The following is a 17,441-nucleotide window of genomic DNA, read 5'->3' on the forward strand; positions in this document are numbered from 1 at the left end:
GTCGTCGGGCACCGCCAATATTCATCGGCACGGAGCGGCGACCAGGAAACAACAAAGAACGATGTCTGGATTGTTGGTCATTCATATGTTAAGCGAGCGGAATGTGTTTTCCTGTCAGGTGACAAGAAGGAAAGGGCGGCACAACTAGGGTTGAATATCACGTTCTTTGGCAGAGGAGGGTTGTGTCTTCACGAGTTTAGGGGATTCTTCCAAGGGCTGTTGGCACGCCAGCGGGCTCCACCGTCAGTGGTGATACTTCACCTTGGGGAGAACGATTTGGCAACACTGGGCAGGCGCACCTTGATTGAGGAGATTATCTCAACAGCGGGTTGGATAGCTAGGACCTGCCCCGGGTGCACACTAGTATGGTCACAACTAATACCTCGACTTCAGTGGCGGGGGGGCGATTCAGTCAGGGCGTTGAATCACTCGGTAAAGAGGATCAACACACGGCTGGATAGGTTGTTCCGAACCCCCGTGTTACAGTCAATACCTCATGGGTGCATCTGGGGTCAAAAGTATTACTTGAGAGACGGGGTTCATCTGACAGAAGAGGGTAATGTCCTATGGGCTGACAATATCTGGGCTTGGCTGGAGGGCTGGGGTAGGAGGATGTGTCCTTAGATAGGGGCTAGAGGGGGAGGCCAGATCGTCGGTTAACAATACTGGCCTGTGGCGGTAAGGTCATTATCGGTGAGCACATATTTGAGGTCTGAGGGGGCGGGCATCATCCTATGGAGGTTCCCGCCCAGGGGGAGGAGCCTGCGGGCCACTCCCAGTACTCCAGGGGCAAGGTAATATGCAAAGGAGCGCGGGTAGGAGTAGTTCACGCTTTCCTTAGGCTGGTAGCCACCCCGCGCGCGTGGACTCATGACGCCATCGGCGCAGAGTAAGGGCCCTCCTTTAGTGGGTAAATGGAGTTTGGGGCGTAGACCGGGCAATTCCCGGGGTAACACTGCGCATGCGCACTTCTAAGGGGAAGGCGCAGCTTGTAGGACCTGACACCGGTAGTGACCCTGCCATATGGCCAGAAATGTACAAAAATCAAGATAGGATGTTTAGTTAAGCTAGGAACAACTTGTATTAGAGTTTTGTTAAGGTCAGGCTCTCAAACTTGTTGATAACGATTGTATAACTGAATGTCCTGCTGATTTTTGTATTTCATTGTTGATTATGCAATTAAAACCCTTTTTAATTTCATACTTTAATAAATACGGCCGGGCGACTAGCGCCCGCCTTCCAAAGAGTAAACACGTCTCGTGTCCACGTTCCTTGGTGTTGGGTGCCGGATTGGGGGGGGGGCGGCAGCTAGTCGCTGACCATGTGAAAAGGGGGGGCCCTCGGCCCCCCCGCACGCATGGCGGCGCGGCGACCGCCTCACCCCCCTCCCCTCGGGTCGTTCGACGGTGGGGGCGTGCCCTGGGGGCGCGGCCCACCGCCGATTGGCCGGCGCCCCTCCTGACCCGGAATCAATGGACTGGTTCCGGGTCGGGGGGGGCGGGCGTGAGGAGGGGCCACCCGGCCCCTCGGGAATAAGAGGTAGGGAGCGCCCAGGAGACTTCCTTGTCCCTGGACGCTCCCTCGCTGAACGTTGTGCCCCGCGTTCGGGGCTTCTTTGTTTCCCACCCACCATCCCTTGGTACAAAGTTTAAGCAGCGTTATGTCCGGTCTAATGGTAAGTTTCATAGGTATAGACCGCGGGAGAGAGTAGGTTGTTGTGGTATTTTGTGATCTGTTGTCAGGACTTTTTTCCCTTTGTAGAAAAATGATGTGTGAAGTGAACTATATTTGAAGATATGTGTCTTTAGGCCTTTTTTCCCTTTGTAGATATACGTAGTTATTGTGATTATGAGCAACATGCGTGAACCGAATTGTAATTTTATGCCATGTATCGTTAGGCCTTTTTTCCCCTTTAGCTATGCGTGGATACTGTTATTTATTAGCCAGTGTAGTTGTCCTTTAGACTTTTTTCCATAGGTCGTCGTATTTATTAGGTATGGGGCATGCGGTAAGGTCATTATCGGTGAGCACATATTTGAGGTCTGAGGGGGCGGGCATCATCCTATGGAGGTTCCCGCCCAGGGGGAGGAGCCTGCGGGCCACTCCCAGTACTCCAGGGGCAAGGTAATATGCAAAGGAGCGCGGGTAGGAGTAGTTCACGCTTTCCTTAGGCTGGTAGCCACCCCGCGCGCGTGGACTCATGACGCCATCGGCGCAGAGTAAGGGCCCTCCTTTAGTGGGTAAATGGAGTTTGGGGCGTAGACCGGGCAATTCCCGGGGTAACACTGCGCATGCGCACTTCTAAGGGGAAGGCGCAGCTTGTAGGACCTGACACCGGTAGTGACCCTGCCATATGGCCAGAAATGTACAAAAATCAAGATAGGATGTTTAGTTAAGCTAGGAACAACTTGTATTAGAGTTTTGTTAAGGTCAGGCTCTCAAACTTGTTGATAACGATTGTATAACTGAATGTCCTGCTGATTTTTGTATTTCATTGTTGATTATGCAATTAAAACCCTTTTTAATTTCATACTTTAATAAATACGGCCGGGCGACTAGCGCCCGCCTTCCAAAGAGTAAACACGTCTCGTGTCCACGTTCCTTGGTGTTGGGTGCCGGATTGGGGGGGGGGCGGCAGCTAGTCGCTGACCATGTGGAAAACAAAGCGAGGAAGAAAGGTAAAGCCTGGCTCACCCCTTCTGATTATATAACGCCTGACCCTCTGCAACTTTTAGTGTAAATGATTAAAGAATGGTGTTTACCGGTGGTCACTGATTTGTGCAATAGTCAACTTAAAGAGACCCGCCTGTCTCTCACTGCTATCAACGTGACCATCAACACAGAGGGCAGACTCACAAGGCCTGTAAGGTATGTCAAAGAGTACCCCAGTAGTACACTGCTTTTTGGCTTGGCTCCAAAACGTCAAAAACGGGAATAAAATAGGAAGAATAGGGTAGGAAACATATACAATTTATACAAATAGAAAGGACTGTGCCCAGGTTACACGTTTATTAATAAGGAATTGGACTTGTCCAGTCGATTCACAACACCATGTAAGATTACCAAATAGTACTCCTATAATACTACTTCCAGTACTTATAAATGTTTTTGTGACTCAGCCACAACATTTTAGCCATATATTACAAGTTTCTAGTTGAATCTGGATTGCAACTTTCACTTTTGGGTTTTTCTCTGGATTTTTTTTCCCAGTACATAAACTATGGGAGTGAGACTGAAAAAAGAACCGGCAACATGGGAAAAATCAGCCGATTTCAGTGTGAGTCCAGACATTTTTGAAGTTATTCCCAAAGCCAAGTTCCAAATGGTCAGTGGCGGCTGGTGACATTTCAAAGTGGTAAGCATTAAAGTTGGGAATTAGTGTTATGCTATCTGTAAATAACAGTAGTTATGGCACCACACTTTAGTAATATCTTTGTGACAGTGTGCCCCAATATGTACTAGCGCACAAAAAGGAGTTAGGTCCTTGGCGGGGCTGAGGGAGGGCTGGACCATTTATACAATATATATACTAAAGGATGCCCCCTTCTCACACAACTTTCAGTTTTACTTTAACAGAGACCGAATAAACACATTCATTAAATCCGATCTGGTATATTTATTTATACCTTCTACTCGTTTGTTTTTTAGAAAAAAGTTTTTTCAAATGGCAGAGAAAAATACACATATAAGAAAGTATTTAAAATACTTTCTTATATGTGTATTTTTCTCTGCCATTTCAAAAAACTTTTTTCTAAAAAACAAACGAGTAGAAGGTATAAATAAATATACCAGATCGGATTTAATGAATGGTTAAAATACTTTCTTATATGTGTATTTTTCTCTGCCATTTGAAAAAACTTTTTTCTAAAAAAACAAACGAGTAGAAGGTATAAATAAATATACCAGACCGGATTTAATGAATGTGTTTATTCGGTCTCTGTTAAAGTAAAACGGAAACCAATATGTACTAGATCAGATACTTGTGATATCACACACTTACCACTTTCCTGATGAATGGGTGTAGGTCACTTGCAACACTTGTTCTTTGTGCTACCTTTGGATTTTTCACAATCCCTTTGGTTTCAAACATTAAACATTGATGTCAACACCCCGACCTTGAACATTGTTACAGTACCACTACAGTCTCCATTTTATGCCGGATTGATAGACCCAGGGGCGTAGTAGCCCAAAGGGTTTTTAGGGTGTCACAGCCCCTATTAAATGTATTCTCTAATAAGTAGTTGGGTACAGGTGCTTTCAGTCGTGTTCTGTGAGGTGTCTGCCGGATTTCACCTGGGAATCTCACACACAGACACACGCACGCATGCACACACACACTCACTCGTGTTTGTTTTGCAGATCTTAAAAAATTTTGGTTTTTTGACAGAACAATGAGTTATAAGTACCCCTAACAATTAAAAAACCGGTGTAAGACCGCCCAAGGCCCGCCAACCGCATTACAAGTTGGAAATGCACTACTCGTAATACGGTCAGCATTTCTTTGCAATTCCCATGGCTGTGCCTGGAAAACAGGCACGTAATGGGACTGGCAAAAAAATTCCAGTATGACATGGATATCCATGCCGTGCTGGAAATTTGTACAGATAGAGACAGGGGCACACATGTTGTGCCTCCCTGAATGTATCCCCTTGGCGGGGGGCCATATAGCACCCCGTTGTTCCTGCACCGCCAGCCCTTTCATGGTGGTGCTCTGCCATGAAAAACTGAAGGTCCAGGAACTCGCACTATGCTGAGTGGGACAGGGCCAGTGCCCGCTCAGCATATTGCATTGTGGTGCTCCTGCGCCACCACCAGGGAATGACTGTTCCCTGGCGCAGCCGACGGTCCAGCGCCGCATCGACTTTGGAAGTCATAATGCAGTGGACGGTGGGCCGCCACTGCTGAGCCACCGCGATTCTGGTAGTCGGAAGACCGCCAGACTCGTAATCAGGCCCTAAATCTCCCAATATATAGGATTAGTCTACAGAATGAGCAGAATTATCAGAAAACTTCATCTTGTTAGGGAGGGACACTATTACTCTACAATGCTCTGGTCATGTGTTTTCTTTAAAGACAACAACATATTACCAGTGTGGGCAGCCTTTAACTAAAAACAGGAATATAAAAAAAATCCATACCAGACTTGGTAGCTTTGGACCCTGTAAATATCATATACAGCTTTGATTTTGCATGGAATCCCGGGTCCGTCACGTGGGCATGTCATGTGATCCTGTACCTCAGTTTTCTTATCTGCAACTATATCATAAAATGAATTAAAAGGACTCTCCCTCACATGTCCATATTCGACTCAGAATCAATGGCCGCTTACCAGTTACCACATGTGAATATGTTTATTTTTACAACTGAGAAGAAATGTTGGTAACATTTTGAAATCATGATTTTTCTTTTGTTTGACTAACATAAATCATAGGAAGCACAGTAACTGTGGACTCCTTTTAAACACCCACACCCTGTATATGTCTTTTTAATTCTTCTAATCAGGCATGTTAACACTCCAAGCATTTACAATCTGTTTGTTGTTGCTGTCTCTCACACACACACAGTATTTGGCGCCTTATCAACTGCTTGATTAGTGCAGGTTGGCTGAATAATGGCCCTGCAATTTTGCACCCTGGATCTCAGTTGGGCCTCTTCCCCATGCAGTACTTACCAGGTATTGGAGAGTAAAGCTTTCCAATGTGTGGGAAGTGGGGAGACTTTAGTGGAGTTCTTATTTCTTGTTGGCATTTGTAGGCACCACACAGAACACTGCAAAAAGAACAATTCATGGACAGAATGCAGAACAATGTCACACATTTACCCCAGTACAGAGATCTTGGCCTAAATCCAGCGTTTTTTTACTCCCCATGCCATTCCAGTTTGAACCCAGCCATATGTAAATCAGTTTCGATCCTGATCCCTATGGGAACAGTCCAGCCCGAACTGCTAGGCCAGGTCCTCCCTGGACTGGAAACAAGCATCCTAGGACTGGTTTCGGGGTTTGACCCCTCATCAGCTAGGCTAGCTTGACTCCAGTGGCATGGAGAGCACGGGACCCACGTCTGGTCATACCCGTCCCACTCAGGGTGACATATGCAAAAAAGAACAATTGTTTGACAGAATGAAGAACGAACACTCTCATACATTCACCCCAGTACAGAGATCTGGGCCTAAATCCATCTTTTTTTCTCCCCATGCCATACCAGTTTGACTGATTTGCGTATAGCTGGGTTGGACCTAGGGTGGCGAAGTGAGCCAAAGAATGGTTATGGATTCAACCCAGATCTGTGACTGAGGGTGAGTGTCTGAAAAGTTTCAGCGCTCCGTTCATCATATCCTTGTGTTTGCTTTGTTCCCCCTAAGTTGGCAAGGGGATGCCCAAACGTGTGTCCCTTTCTCACTTTGCCTCTGGATTCAAGCTAGCCTGGCTGATTAGGGGTGTTACCCCAAAACCGGTCCCCAAATGCTTGTTTCCGGTCCAGGGAAGACCTGGCTTGGCAGTTTGGGCTGGACTGTTCCCATAAGGAACAGGGCCAAGACTGATTTGCAAATAGCTGGGTCTGAACTGGGGCGGCGAAGTGAGCTAAAGAATGATGATGGATTCAACCGTGATCTGTTACTGGGAGTGAGTGTCTGAGAAGTTTCAGTGCTCCATTCATCACCTCTTTGTGTTTATTTTGTTTGCCCTTAGTTGGTAGGGTATGCCCAGATGTAGGTACCTTGCTCACTTTGGCACTGGAGTCAAGCTAGCCTGGCTTATGAGGGATGTTACCCCGAAATCAGTCCCAGGATGCTGGTGTCCGGTCCAGGGAAGACCTGGCTTGGAAGTTCTGGCTGCAACCCAGATCTGTGACTGGGGTTGAGTGTCTGAAAAGTTTCAGTGCTCCGTTCATCATCTGCTTGTGTTTGCTTTATTCGCCCTAAGTTGACCGGATATGCCCAGACGTGGGTCCCTTCCTCACTTTGCAACTGTAATCAAGCTAGCCTTGCTGATTAGGGGTGTTACCCCCAAAACTGGTCCCAGGATGCTGGTTTCTGGTCCAGGGTAGACCTGACTTGGTAGTTCGGGCTGGATTGTCCCCATAAGGAACAGGGTCAAGACTGATTTGCATATAGATGGATTTGAACTAGGGTGGCGAAGTGAGCTAAAGAATGATGATGGATTCAACCCAGATCTGGGGTGAGTGTCTAAAAAGGTTCAGCGCTCCGTTCATCATCTCCTTCTCTTTGCTTTGTTCACCCTTAGTGGGTAGGGTATGCCCAGACATGGGTCCCTTGCTCACTTTGCCACTGGATTCAAGCTAGCCTGGCTGATGTTGGGTGTTACCCTGAAACCGGTACCTGGATGCTTATTTCCGGTCCAGGGAGACCAGGTTTGGCAGTTCGGGCTGGACTGTCCCCAGAAGGAACTGGGTCAAGACTGATTTGCATATAGCTGGGTCTGAATTGGGGTGGCAAAGTGAGCTAAAGAATAATGATGGATTCAATACAGATCTGCGAAAGGGTGTGAGTGTCTTAAAAGCTTCAGTGCTCCGGTCATCATCTCCTTGTGTTTGCTTTTTTCACCCTAAGTTGGCAGGGTATGCCCAGACGTGGGTCCCTTCCTCACTTTGCGACTGGAATCAAGCTATCCGGGCTGTTGATGGGTGTTACCCCCAAAACTGGTCCTAGGATGCTTGATTCTGGTCCAGGGAAGACCTGGCTTGGCAGTTCAGGCTGGATTGTCCCCATGTGGAACAGGGTCAAGGTTGATTTGCATATGGCTGGGTCTGAACTGGGGTGGCGAAGTGAGCTAAAGAATGATGATGGATTCAACCAAGATCTGTCACTGGGGGTGAGTGTCTGAAAAGGTTCAGCGCTCTGTTCATCATCTCTTTCTCTTTGCTTTGTTCACCCTTAGTGGGTAGGGTATCCCCAGTCATGGGTCCCTTGCTCACTTTGCCACTGGATTCAAGCTAGCCTGGATGATGAGGGGTGTTACCCTGAAACCGATACCTGGATGCTTGTTTCCGGTCAAGGGAGACCTGGCTTGGCAGTTCAGACTGGACTGTCCCCATAAGGAACAGGGTCAAGACTAAATTGCATATAGCTGGGTCTGAACTGAGGCGGGGAAGTGAGCTAAAGAATGCTGATGGATTCAACATAGATCTGTGACTGGGGGTGAGTGTCTGAAAAGTTTCAACGCTCCATTCATCATCTCCTTGTACTTGCTTATTCCACACAGCAAACTGGCTGTTGCATTCACTCGAGTGATAGACCTGGGTCCGTGGACCCACAAATTTGAAATCTTTAAATCACACATTCAAAGAGCAAAGATACACAAAGCCACATGCAAATATACATTCAGAAATTGGCTAACCGTCAGGCACAAATGCAGGTATTGTGCAATAACATACACGCCGTACTAACACCACATTAAAGCATACAGCAAGCAAACGTATGCGGGGTAAGCAAGCATAATAGACAGGTATACATGGGCAGATGAAATCAGACACTGCGTGTTGGAGCTTGCAACATTAGAAAAACAATTGAGACAACATCTGAAATCAAGAGAAATGGATCTCTAAGTTATTTTAGCCCCTCTTTTAACATCCAGAAAGTTTTTGTAAGGAAATCTTTAACACATTTTTGCAATGGAATCTGTTTTCCCCTGAACATCCAGAGGCCAAGATATTCCCCTCTTATTTTCCACAACTCCACAATGCTTTTGGGACAGCCAGGTAATATCCACTACAGGAGGAATGCATACAATGTCAAGAGGTGTGAATAGTGAAGTCCTACTCACATCTCCTGAACCCCTCCAAATTCTCCTCCCTTGCTATTTAAGTCAGACAAAAGAATGAGAGAAGCACCAGGATTGGCTCTGGGAGGCAAACAGCGCTCCATAGGAGACCAGTAGGAAGAAGCTCCTCAGGCTCATTAATTGTGCAATTAGGGAGAGACCTCAAGTGAGCATGGCAGGCTGGTCAGAGAAAGGCACTCGGCCAACTCGACATCCACACTTTACTTTAAGAGTGACCTGGGCGAGGCTATGTCTGCCTGCTGACAAGCTCCAGCCCATCACCCCCTACTTCTTGCACAGGAGAAAGCACTGACTGAAAGAACAGCTTTTGCATGGCCAGGAAAATATAATTTTTTAAAAACATTTAATACAAGGGCAACAAATACAGGGGGGCATTGCCCTGACTGCCCCGTAGAGGAGCAATATTGTATCACAATTGCCTATCAACTATGTTACACACCATAGGGAAACTTAAATTCCGATATCTAAGATTGCTGCGACATCTTCAAACTAAGGGCTTTATTTATATCTTGGCGAATAGGATACTCTGCCACAAACGTGACGGATATCCCGCCTGGTGTATTAGAAGTGCCGTAGGGAATAATGCATTTGTAATATGGCAGATGAGATAGCGTCAGTTTTGTGACGGAGTAGCCTATCCGCCAAGATATAAATCAGGCCGTAAGTGAAAATGTATGTTTTGCTGGGAAATGCAGTTAATCGCTGGATCATCGTGATGTAGTGCATTTTCCACACCAATAAAGCATTGAACTAGACAGCACCAACCCTCTGCAAGAACCCCTAACTTTTGCTTCTCTTAGTGTGAGTGAGTTTGGCGTCTCCCTCCCCTGCGCCTACTGAGTCCTAAGCAATAAGCTATATCTCCTGACATGCTCCCAAACACTGACCACTAACCCCGACCCAGAGGCCACTGTTTTTGCTGTGGAGCTCCTGATTTGTGAGGACATCTAACATTAAATTCCTAGAACAAACATGGCACTTGAATATCAGAAAGGGGCTACCATGATCGAAACTTTTTTCGGCAATTCTTGCGTCTCAAATGTTAAACAGGATGGGCTCAAATGTAAACATGCCTATATACCAGGGAATGGGTTTTTAACCCAATCCTGCTCTCCACTTTCAACCTTGGATGTCTGGTCCCATTTCCCAGGACCACTCATTATCTGAACCTCAGCATTCTCAGTGAGCTGGTGCATATTGATCAAGTTCCTACAGCACATTCACATAGTCCAACTCAAAACGTATTGGCGTACCCACAACATAAGGATTTAAGTGGGGCTGGATTGACTTTCCTTTAACGCAATGGGTGGAGGAAGATGCTTTTAAAGATAGCATGCATTTGAGATTCCATGGAATGCTGTTAATGTAATATAGCTCCTAAGGTCACCATGTCTGATATACAAATTAAGAGATATGTCATTTTAGGACACAATTAGGTTAGTTAGGGCCACCATAGGGCACCTTAACACAAGTGCTGTCCAATTAAATACCCCAAAGAAGATCAACCAAGGGGCTTTGCCACAGCTCCTCTTTATAGACTGCTTTTGAATTCAGGTTTTGTCATAACATAAGAACTTGCATACAGCTAGAGCAGTTCTGGAAAAGGAGATCACCTGCACGGATAGCCTTCCTGCTATTCAGCAAGTTATTTATTATGTTTGGACCTTTCTTCATCAAATCTGGGAACTAATTTAATGTGTTTAGTTGCAATAAAGCTACATTGTCCTGTAGTACAGGTAACAAAGTGTTGATAACCAGAACTTTGCACATTAGGAATATAAGTGCTAACAGTGTTCTCATAGCAACCTGATCCAGTACTCTCGCCTGACATTGCTTGTGTAATCATACATTTTTTTGATTTTCTATACTCGTTTTGGGAAACATCCTTTATCACGCAGTCATTACCACGATCTGCCTTTACAATGCAGTCACTATCCCGACTGTGACGTAACCATGCGTTCCTTTACCACACTAGTTGTTACAGTGACTTGCTTTAGGGGGTGCATTGTTGGACTGGCGTTGGATTTTAAGTCCAATTCTTCCCTACTGTTGCATAGACTGGAGTAGGAATAGTAAGTTATACAATACCAGAGTCCAGCGCCCCCCTTAGGTAAGTCGTTTTAATAACTTGTGGGCTAAAGGAACACGCGGTACTATCGCAGTCAGGGTGGAAAATGCGTTGTGAAGGCATGTGTTGTATATGCATGCAAGTTCCTTCATATGTCCACTAGTTTTTGATTGTGCTGCAGTTATGTAAGCCCGTACAGGAGATTCTATTGCTCATTACTGATATGTGTCAAATACCGGAGCAAAGGGCATTGCAATGTGTAGCTCTGTGACAAATACACTAGGAAGGAGTTTACATTGTGAACTCTTTGACATTTACACTAGGAAATATGTTACCAAGTGATCATCATGACAAATGCTATATGGAGTTTTCCGTTAGCAACAAGGACAAATACAGTAAGAAGGGATTTTATATTTTGAAATCTATGACAATTATTATAGGAATGAGTTTTACATTGTGAATCCTGTGAGAAATACCACAGGAACGGGCTTTACGTTAACAATGAGAAATCTTTTTGCACAGATATCTACTTCAGGATATTTCATATACTACGGCTTTGGCTTAGTAGTACAAGTTTTGTTTTCCCACCCATATGTGACACAGGTGAACTCGGATCAATGCACCAATACTGATTGTGAAAGACAGGTTATGGTAGCTCAACGGAATCCTACCCAATTCGTTGTTGAAGTACAGTTATTGCTTTTGGGTTACTAACAATCCCAGCAATGGGATCAGGGGCACATTGGTAACAGAAGCTACAGAAACAAACCCATTTAGTTATTAACAATATCACACACACCTTGCACCAGGAATAATATACACTTTTATTAAAAAGCATTCATTACAACAGGAGGAATATGTTTCTCAGTACATTTAAAATAAATACACAGGATATAATAAAAAACGCAAGAAGGCACTTTGTGAACAATGAGAATAAATTGAACATTTCTAACATGGATACAATGTCCTCTAAAACCTAACACCCGAAAACCTACTTCTATGTGCTGCACTAAAAGAGCATGGAAAGCAGAGTAACTTTTGGTGTAGCATTTCATAGGGATAAACAACAAACTGCATACCTTATTGACAGCAAGAACTGTCATTAACAGCAAAGGTGTGAACGCATTGCTCACTGCTAAAGGCAAACACGTGCTGCAATAGCGGCCTTCCTCTGGGACTCAGCTTTATCTGCAGCAGGTGAGATGCAGCATCTTGGAAGTGCACTGGCAGTAGATGAAACCTTTTCTAGCAGAATCTTGTGCGATAACCTGGGCAAAGGACCTCTCCTGACAAGTGGCAATCCTTGTACACAAAAATGTATCAGAGATTGAATTTTCTGACAAATTTAGAAATGTCTGACATAGATTATGTGCTTCAAGGTGTGCATCCCAGATGTTTTCATATGAACGTATAAGATTAAAGGACATCAATTCATACTACACTATTTTGGCAATATGTCTGTATTTTTTCTTATTTAACCTTCACATGGTGATAAGTAGACACTTGTCCCAGGCTGATGTTGCATCAAGTGATATATCTATGCCTTTAGTCAAATGACTTCACACTTTCACAGTTCTTAGAAATATATGGTCAGATGACATCTACGTCAATGGCAAGGATTCTGCATAAATCAGGAAAGTTGGCGAAGTACAGTACCCAAGATGGAGTCATGGCTTACTCAAAAATGGAGTAGAACCACAGGACTTTACGTCAAGGAATGGCTACAGAGGCCTTGCTTGCACTGTGTAATTAGTAAATGTATGTTTTAGTACGCATTTAGTTGTTTGTAAATTATTGTTCTTTGAAAAAAAATCAGTGGCTGAACATTCATTTATTTAAGTGGTAATGTGTGATTAGCAGAGTTCTGTGGTTTTAATCTACACCACCCCCTGAGTAAGACATGGATTTCTCTGCCTCACATCCTGATGGCCATATGCTAAAGTGGACTACTTGAAGCTCAGTTTGGACCCTATAGTAGGAGGCCCCAGTAAACAATGAGAACCCAGTAACTTCTGATTGTCCTTGGAATCCCTGAAGCAATTCCCACATTATGGGGTCATTAGGATGGCGGACAAACTTTCGTCCTGTCCGCCATCCAATTGTATTTGGGACTGCCCAGCTACAGGGCGGCAGTCCCACAGGGCAAATTATGGTGCGGCTGCCACCGTGGAGGCAGCTTTTCCCATGTTTTATATTGTGGCGAGTACTGCGCGCTGCAGCACCCACTGCAAGCCAAAACAGAAACCCCACACATATCCCTGCACTACATGGAATGCACCATGGGGTGCCTACCACATGGTGTAGGGATATATAGGGGGGCACCATAGGTGCCTCCCAGGCCCTATGTTCCTGGTCCAGGGGGGTTGGTGGGGCCCACTACAGGCCTCCAAATAATTTTCTGCCTGCCGTTTTGCTGGGGGTTGACTGTTGCAGATCGACCAGCGGAAAGGGATATTGTAATGCTGCAATTATGGGATCACAGAGAGGTCCAACAGGTGGTCGGATACAGACCGCCTGTCGGGACCTTGGCAGTCAGTGTTTCTGACCGCCACCAGTCAAAATGACATTATTATATGGCGGACAGAGATCCCTGGTAAGCTGGCTGAAACACCGCCACTGACAGTCTGTCGGTGGCGGTCCTTTGGCCATCGTAATGAGGCCCTATGATATGAATTACAGTGGAGGTGCATTGTTATTTCCCTCTGCTCCAGATGGAACCAGCCCTACTAGGGACCATCTCCCCATTACCCCTTTCTGTGCCATGACAAGCTTCAACAACGGCTGAGCTGGATGCTACTGAAAAAGCAGCAATAGCACACCATTCCACACATGCAAGTAGCTGCAAAGCTAGTACAATGTGACATGGAACACTGTGGATTAAGCTTTTCATGGGAGAGGCACTAGTAAACACTGTAATCAGGTGAATACAATCAGTAATTATTTGATGCCCACCCTTTGGTGATTTCTTCAAATTTGAAGTTATTTGTTCAGTCTCTTGAAATACATGTAGTTTCATTTAAAAGATGTTTTATTTAATTTTTCCAATTGATCTATGCATAAAAAGACAGACAAGGGCAGTCAACGCATTTTGTTCCTCCACTTAAAACTTCTTCAGGATTGTTTACCTGGAAAATACAAAATTACAATTTAAAAACATGGTGATTAAACATCTTCATTTCTTAAATAAACCTAAATTCATTGGCTTTAAAATCCAAAAAGCCATTAACAATACTAACTGCGAAAAAGTATCACAACCATATTGTATTATTATTACATATCCAATATTAGATGGGCAAAACATTTTCGATCAAGGCTTGTATTTGCTTATCTTTTACAAAGACATGATTATAAAGCTAAACAGTCTATTCATTTATACTGTAGATTGCCTACTCCTGAGATTGCTGCCACGCCCAAGCCCAAACAAAATAAAGAACAGGTTTTGGAGTAAGCTGGTGGGTGGTGCATGTTGCAGTAATGAAAGAACAGAGTCAGTGTGGTGTCTTTCCTTCCTTATCCCCATCTCTGTTGTGTTATTTATTATGTCTACTGCCAGGTTTCCCCTAGAACCTCTACTTCTCTTTCCCAAAGGGCAAAAACAGTAGTGGGAGGTGTCTGTTGCACTATCATTCATTTATCTAGTGTGTGACCATGGCTGTGTTTGGTATGTTCCCTATTACTTGCTTTTCGGCACATACACACCACATCTGTGAGGTGTACCCGAAGAGCACCTGAAATTGTTTCTCCTAGGAGATTATTTCAGTGCAACTGTATAAGCATTAGTCCTATCCTATTTGGAGGGATGCACCACCCTGTGCAGATGTTTCCCCAATACCACCCTAGCACCCCTAAAAGGAGTCCTACATACAGCACATCAAAAGCGTGAAGAAATTCAACCACAAACTTCACATTAAAAGATCTACACTTACTTTTCCTTCCTGCCCGGATCATCCTCAAGATGAGCTGCAACACTTATAAAACCCTCAACAAGAAAACCACAGCATACCTGGCAAATAAACTAGCCACATTTGGGAGACACTGGCAGATGAGGAGCCTGGATATCACCAGACTTGAGACAAATAAATGTATAGAAGGAACAAAAAAAGAAGTGAAGTCTTCTCTATTCTTACTCACAGGATCTACAACAGCAACGCTACAACATCAGATAAGCACCAATTATCCTACAAATAGAATCATGCTAAAGAGACACCTCTTCAAAGAGCACTACCTCTGATCTGACAGTCTACCCTTTTCCCTCCTTCAGTAATTATATCTTCCTGAGGACCATGCCCCCTGTTTATCTCTCCTTTGCTCTTGAACTGGGTTCACTCTGTACAAATACAAACACAGACCAACATACCAGCAAGATAGATCCAAATAAAGCCTTTTGTAGTTTCTCATGTGAATGAATGGGTGCTCAGACATGTTTTGCAGTTTTCTTGAAATGGGCGAAGCTTGCTGGACTGAAAGTACCTGTAAAGGGGTCACAGCACACGTTATCCCCAAAATGAGGCCCTAATTCCAATTTCAGTTAAGAACACATCCTTGGGTTGACTCACCTTAACAACCTTCATCTGTGCTTAACCTGGTCCAAGCTATGTGTGAATTCCTTACCAAAAGTCTTAAAGTAAATGGCTAAATCCAGTGTAAAGTTTGCCAAATTGTATTTGTAACATAGGATTCTCTAGGTAATCCCTATGAGGCTAATGTTTGTTTTAAAAGCCTGAAAACAACAAGTCCTGTACTTAACATTCTATCATATGTTTCTACAGCAAAATTGTGAATTAATGAACGTTTTTCTTATGAAAATGACTGGATAAATATCTTGACACGTGGATAATTGTGAGGAATGCACCAATTCCTGAAACAAAGATCTCCAGATGCCCAGATTCAAAATCTTGGAACTATATACCCACTAAAAGGAAGCATTTCACAACAAAACACAAGGGCTTCAGAGTCAAATGTGGTCCTGCTCCAGTGTATTAGGCAAGAGATAATAGTGAGGACCTGGGACATGGGATATTAGGCAGTTTAGTTACGAGAGTATATTTTTGGTTTATATTGTAAAACATGCATTGGCATTTGCCCAACTCTCTTTGTCCCCTATATTGAACAGCAAGTGATGACTGGTGGGTTAATAGGTAGCTGCACATTACACCAACTTTTGAGAACTATGGTTGCAGATAAGTAACATTTTATTTGATAAGTGGGATCCTATTTAAATGTGCATGCTTTGTACACAAGATGAAGCAGCGGGAGCATACACAGACATCGGCACACACCAGACTCCCCTTACATCAAGTATCCTAGTTGGGGTTTCAGGCATCAAAATCAAAGGCTCTTCAAGGGTTTACAAGAGAGATGTATTACAGAAATGTGAAGATTCAAAAGACCCTGGCTCAGTTTGAATGTGACAGCCTTTCACATTCTCACAGACCCCATATATGTTCTTGTGTGGAAGACTTATGCCACAAGTCTCCTGACAAGCGTGCTTTATGATTAAGGCGTGTTGCTCATCAAAAGAGAGCTGAACCCTGTAGGGTGGTTTGGGTTGACCCAATGTAGTTCTCCAACAGCAGTGGGAGACAGGCCTTCTTACCTGAACCACAGTGAGGAATCTGTGTGTTGAGTTTCCCTTTTAAATTTGTGTTAAATCTATAGGTGAGAAATTGGGTTGATGGTTTCCTGGGATCTAAACCTTGGTTAAGCAGAAGCCACAATCTGCACAGTGAACCACAAAAGTCACCAGTTAACATATGCTTAACCCTGGGTAATTTGGCACAAAAAGCAGCAAGACTTAACTTAGAAGCAATTTGTAAAGTTTTTATGCAGCACACAAACAGTAATAAAGTGAAAATCCAATACAAGAAGAATCCCAAACCAATTTAGAAACATAGAATACATTTTAATAAATTATTTGACTCCAATATGACAGAAATCCAACCATTAGAACCAGAGTTGTTAGTGTATTAATGTTTAAGGCAAAAACTAGCACCTAAAAGAGCCAACTGCCATCATCTAGTCTTGAAAGACCGGTTCAAAGTAAAATAAACAAATATGGCCTACCGTAATGGAGTGCAGTTCAGATACAACAAGTGGATTGGGGGAAGTCTGAGCTTACCTTTGGTCTTTGGAGAATTTCTGCAAAAAATGTTCTGAGATACTAAATAGCGGGACAGGGCTGCACGAGGTGTCCAAAGAGGAACTGTCATCATCAGATACCTTTGTGTCCCAGCCGCGGCAAAGATTACTATGTTTAAGCTTAGTCTCTGAAATGCAAGTCGAAAACCTGGACGAAAGTTCCACGAGGCTGAATACCCCTTTGCAAAGGACCACTGAAATGGATTTGCTCTTGCAGAGAAGCCCTTAGTGGGAGAAGCTGACTGGGGATGCACCTCAGGCAGATATGCAAGCAGGTTGGTCCCAGTCTCCTTCCGTTTCTCAGAGCAGTTTTTAGTCAAAACCTAGGTCCCCACTTTTGGATTTTGGCTATCTGGGTACCTTAAGCAAGGGACTAGGACTGAAGGGGCACCACTTGGAGGGTCAGGACTCACTCAGGTTGGGTCCAGGTGC

The sequence above is a fragment of the Lissotriton helveticus genome, chromosome 11 (genome assembly GCF_964261635.1).
Source record: "Lissotriton helveticus chromosome 11, aLisHel1.1, whole genome shotgun sequence".
Classification (NCBI taxonomy): domain Eukaryota; kingdom Metazoa; phylum Chordata; class Amphibia; order Caudata; family Salamandridae; genus Lissotriton; species Lissotriton helveticus.